Below are 6181 nucleotides of genomic sequence, written 5' to 3' on the forward strand. Positions count from 1 at the left end.
TACTAAAAAAAAATACAAAAATTAGCGGGGCATGGCAGCACATGCCTGTAATCCCAGCTACTCGGGAGGCTGAGGCAGGAGAATCGCTTGAACCCAGGAGGCGGAAGTTGCAGTGAGCTGAGATCGCACCATTGTACTATAACCTGAGCAACAAGAGCAAAAACTCCATCTCAAAAAAAAAAAAAAAAAGAAAGAAAGAAACACACCTGCAAACAACCCCAATATTTCAACAGCTATACCTGTGGATAACTCCTCTCTCACATTTCCTCCAACTCTTTATTTCACTCTTCAATTTCTTCTCTTTCTGTGCTAACACCCCTTTGTTTTAATCTCCTCTCCCTGATTATTTCAAAGTCTCAGATTTCAACAATGTATTACTAATGCTTCCGTCTTGGCATCACTTTCTGGTTCAATATTCCAACAGCTGTCTCCTATTTCTAATCGTCTGCTCTCTTGCACAGGGCTGAGTCTTGCAGGCAGTCTGGACATCATGTTACAACAGCATACTGATGATACCCTTCCTTTTTGGTAATGTTCAAGAAAATCATACTTACTTTTCTATGGCAATCAATCTTTCATGACTTTTATCAGTTATTTTTTTCATTTCCTGCACTTCTGTTAAAATCCTACTCCTTAGAAAAAAAAAAAAAAATATGTGTTTATATGTTATTACCTAGTACGTTTTGTAATATTACAGTACCTAGTACGTTTGTAATATTATAGTAAAGATGATTTATTTGATTGCATCTTCTTCTAGATACTATCTGTTATCCTATATTTTAATGTCTCTTTTGATTATTTTGTGATGTATTACTCTATCTCGAGTTCAATTTTTCTTGATTCCAAAGTCATTTTAGAATATTATATTGCCATTGCTTTTTGTCACACTAAGTCAAATTAAGGAATCTTCAATATATAGATCTTTACTTGAAAGAGTCTCAGAGCAAAGTTTCCGAAATGTGTTCTCAGTGATATAAAACTCTATTTCTAAAGCAATATTTACGTGCCTATGTTTTATATCACAAATTTTATAGGATATTGATAACAACTCAAGTGCAATACTCTAACAAGAACTATCTTGTTTTTAAGCAAAACAACATATATTTTTAAGCATACCAATATATAAAACTGCAGATATGTTTCAGTTGCATATAAGTCACTCACAGTATAGGTGGCTATGGGTCACCCAGATACAAATTAAATTATGTGCTTTAAAACTATTGGAACAAAGGGCACTGCCATCTTTTTTTCCCCCAGCCGGCTGAATAGAATGCCACTGCGCTGTGTTGGCCTTGGCTGGGCATCGGACTTTTAAAGCTTACGTGGTTAGCCCAGAGCTGTTCAGTGTCCCTCGCAACGAAGAGAGAAAGGCATTGAGGTGGTCAAGAGTGATTTCCGCAGCCATTATGGCCGCTTCTGTCAGAAACACTGTGGTGGACGCAGCCGTGTGACCTTGCAGAGCAGCGACCGCAGTCGATACCTGGCGAGCTCCGTGGCCCTTGCCTGACTCCATCAATCCATCGTTGTCACCGCTCAGCGTCCCTTAGGCCGCGCAGGAGCGCGTCTGAATAGGAAGCGGTTTCCTACGTGGATGCGGCGTTTTGTCGCTGCCAGTAGTGTTCGGAGAGGTTCCAGCACAGCCCTCAATTCCCGGCTCCCAGAAGCAAGAGAACTCAAGTGAAGCAATGAAGGAAGAAGAAGGAGGTTGCTGGCCTTGGATATCATCATTTCTGGGGACAACTTTACCTGGACACTAATATTTCTGACTAGGAAAACTTCATGGCAAATGCAGAAGAGACAAAGATGTATTGTCCATGTTATCCACTATTTTCTGAGCACAGAAGAAAATGATCAAGACCCAGGAATAACTGACCCTGGAAGATGTGGCTGTGGAATTCAGCTAGGAGGAGTGGCAGCTCCTGGAACACTGCTCAGAAGGACCTGTACCAGGATGTGATGGTGGAGAACTATAACCACTTGGTATCACTGGGGTATCAAACTAGCAAACAAGATGCACTCTCCAGGTTGGCACATGGACAAGAACCATGGATAACAGATGCTAAAATCCAGAATAAAAATTGTCCAGGAATCAGGAAAGTTGACAGTCATCTGCAAGAGCGCTCTTCAAACCAATGATTTCTGAAGAGCGTGCAGCAATGCAGTGGACAGAATGCATTTAGAATATTGTACATCTCAGCAAGACACATTTTCCTCTAGCGCAAAATCATAATACATTTGACATGTACAGAAAAAAAATTGAAATCAAGTTTAAGTTTAATCAACCAGAAGAGAAAACATGGAATAAATAACCTTGTTGAGTTTATTGGAGGTGAGAAAACCCTTCTACATGGTAAGTATGAACGTACGAATACCAAAACTAGATTTTCTGAAAATGCAAAATGGATCCATTCTAAATTCCAAGTCTTTAAGCATCAGAGGACTCAGAAAATTGAGAAACCCCATGCATTCATTGAATGTGAGCAAACCTTCCTCTGAAGTCTCAGCTCATTTACCATGAGGACATTTATATAGAAGAGAATCCTGGAAGTAGTCAATGTGAGAAATTGTCCAGAAGTGTCCTGTTCACTAAGCTTCTGAAAACTAATACAAGAGACAAAATCTGTATACACAATGAATATAGAAAAGGCTCTGCTGTGAAGCGTATTCTCATTGCACATCAATAAACTTACACAGAAGAGAAATCCTATATGTGCAGTGAGTGTGGAAAGGGCTTTACAATGAAGCGCTATCTAATTGCTCATTGGCAAACTTGTAGTGGAAAGAAACCTTATGTGTGCAATGAATGTGGAAAAGGTTTCACTGTGAAGATCAATCTCATTGTATATGGGCGAATTCATACAGAGAAGAAACCCTATATATGCAGTGAATGTAGAAAAGGCTTCACCATGAAGCACTACCTTGTTGTACATCAGCAAACCCATACTGGAGAGATACCCCATATATGCAGTGAATGTGGAAAAGGCTTTACTGTGAAGAGCAACCTCATTGTACATCAGCATACAGGAGAAAAATCTTGTATATGCAGCGAATGTGGAAAAGGCTTCACTGTCAAATGCACTCTCATTATACATCAGTGAACTCACACAGGAGAGAAATCTTACATATGCAGTTAATGTGGTAAAGAGTTCACCACAGAGTACACTCTTATTATATATCACCGAACTCATACAGGAGAAAATCCGATGAATGCAATGAATGTGGTAAAGCCTTCATCCAGAAAATATGGCTCATACAACATGAGAGATGTCATACAGGAAAGACTCACTTTGTATGGACTGAGTGTGGAAAGTCCTATTCACACAAATATAGTCTCATTATCCACTGATAATTCACACAGGAGAGAAATTTTATGAGTGCAACAAATATGGAAAAGGCTTCACCACAAAGTACTCAATGTACATCAAACAACACATACAGGAGAGAGACCCTATGGATGCAGTGATTGTGAGAAAGCCTTCTTCTACTCACCAAACCTTGTCAAACATAAGAAGATGCACACAAGAGAAATGGGTAGAATCAGTCAAGTTGAAAATTCCTGTAATGGAGAGTCACAGCTCCTTCCTTACAAGTGAACTTATGCAGAATGAAAACCCTACTCGTGCAGTGACTATGGAAATGCCTTTTGTGGCAACTCAGACATCATTAAACATCAGCGTGTTTCTAGCAAATCAGAACACAAACAGGGTGCTGCCTGTTGTCAGATGTGTGCCCTCAGGAGGTAAAATAATTTGCCCTAGAGATAAAACTTGATGAATACAGTAAATAAGGTAGTGCCTTTAATGGTCTTTTACCTCACATTTTCTGTCATTGAAAACATGTTGAATCAACTATAATATATTCATGTGGAAAAAAAAAAAAAAACTATTGAAGTCTAAGAAGTAAGTCAATTGCAGACTCAAGTGTCAGTTGTTCATAATGAATCCAAATAACAGAAGAAGGGCCCAGTTAGCATCCTTATGAAACTAGTAGTCCAGTAAATTGTCAGGCAGGGCAGAGCAGTCAGGTAAAAGGGCAACTGTGTTCTTAGCATTTAGGAGAAGTCTCAGAAAAGACATTTTGTGACAGATACACACTTTGAAATGTGTGCTTGCTTTTCCATTTAGCTGTACTATACATAGTTGGCTTTTTTTGTTGTTGTTGCTGTTGTTGTTAAAGGCAGCACTTTTCTAGTCTCTGACTAGTTTGTCACAGACAGAATTATCTGACAAGGACATCTACTCTGCATGGTCTGAAAAACATAGATAAGGACTTTGAAGCCCTAATTATTCTGAGCTACTCCTCTATCCTCTGGAGCCTTGCTAACAGATATTGTAAACCATTAAGTGGTAAATGAGAGTGTGTGTGTGACCATGTGTTGTGTGTATCATGTGTGTTTTCCTTTGTCCTTATTTTCTACAGGGGTCTTGATTATAAGAATTTAGAGGTTTTCGCTTTAATCAAACAACATTTTATAGATATCCTTGACAATTTTTTTCAGAAAAACAAATTTTTACCAACTTTTAATACACATATGGTTTATGTAGAGCATGCATTATGAAGAAAATCAGAACTTTTTTGACACTGTACCGAAAAGTTAATGATTCACTCAGTACTTTCCAATTAGTTATTTTAAATTGTGGAGACAGAATTTATGAGTATAAAATGAATTTTCAGATTTTTGAATAAAATATTTCTTGAAAAATTATTACAGTGAGTAAACATTTATCATTGTAAACATAATTTTAGGTATTAAAGAAAAATATAAAAGCATAACTCTGCCAGTTTGTAAAGAAAGAAATAGTTCCCAGTTCATCAGTTTATTTCTTATTACTGTTCTCTGTGAAGTGATATATCAATGGAATCATTTTACAGAAGCAAACTACTCAAAAACAACTACAGGCTGAGGTTTCATATATTTGCAAATAAAAAGTAATTTATGAATCAACTCATTTTTATGGAAAGTCTATTTTTTGCCAAGTATTTTCCACGGGCATACACAAGATTGACATGGTCACTGCTCTCATGAAAACCCAGATAATTAAATGAGATGTAAAGAGTACTATTATGGAATTTTTCATAATGCCCCCAAACAGGTACTGAACTTATCCTATAGCGTTACAGTAAGATTCTCAGGAAAACAGTTTTGTTATATTTTATTTTTATTATGTTTGGTTATTACTGCTTTATTAGGTTTGGTTATTATTTTGTCCCAATCCCATCCCAGTATATAATAAATAAAAGTAATAGCAGCAAAAGAATAAATGATATAGAAGTGAAAGACAATATGAATGTTCTAGATAGAGACCAGTGTAGAAAAAAATAGAACAAAAATGGATATTCAAAACACTATAAGTAGTAATACATGATGGCAACTTATCATGAGAAGCAAAGTGTGAGGTAGTGATTACCTCATAGTAGGTACTCACTGAAGATGTGCTGCTGTCCTTCAAGTCCTGGTGATGTAGGCTGAGGAGTTAAAGACATGAGGTTTGAGACAAAAATAAGTCAGACTCTCAAAGATATTCCAAACAATATGTCTTAGTCAAAATAGATAGACTGTACTGAAGTAACATATAAAACCCCAATTCTTAAAAGATTAACACACTAAAAATATATCTCTCACATACACCTGTCCCCCACATACCTCAGAGTGTCCTTCCTTCTTATACCTTGCCATCTGGAATACAGGGCTTCAAGGTAGCCACAGAAGAGAAAGGAAGCTGGATGGTTGTGAGGTGTTTAAGTAGCCAAGCCTTGAAGTGGCTTGCCTTAGTTTCATGGCTTCTGTCCACCTTCTAGTCATCAATACAGTATTACTTCACTTGCTCCACATATTATTGCAAGAGACGACTGCGAATGTATTCTCTATGCCCCCAAAATGTGGTGTGAACACCAAGCATTGTCTGCACCAAACCATGTTAGGTCTAAATGTTGCTATTAATAAAGTTGATGAATTATGTGCATTTATAATGAGACTAGCATGGTGAGGAACAGAAAATGCAGTCTAAACACTAAAGAAACTCTTTTTGATATGATCCTCCAAATAAAGAGTTTAGTCACCCCATTTAGGAGTCTCTTGCTATAGAATAATTTAGTAAAAGCATTTATAAGTAATTTTTAGAATAATTAAAGTGATGTGAAGATGTTTATATGAGGACTAATGAAAAGCTTGAAATGATCA

General features: G+C 37.2%; 1 pseudogene; it reads left to right on the forward strand.

Moving 5' to 3' along the window:
- The first annotated feature begins 818 nt into the window (after positions 1-818).
- Positions 819-3593, forward strand: LOC101021092 (annotated as a pseudogene).
- Positions 3594-6181: the final 2588 nt, after the last annotated feature.

Source organism: Papio anubis, chromosome 12, assembly GCF_008728515.1.
Source record: "Papio anubis isolate 15944 chromosome 12, Panubis1.0, whole genome shotgun sequence".
NCBI lineage: Eukaryota > Metazoa > Chordata > Mammalia > Primates > Cercopithecidae > Papio > Papio anubis.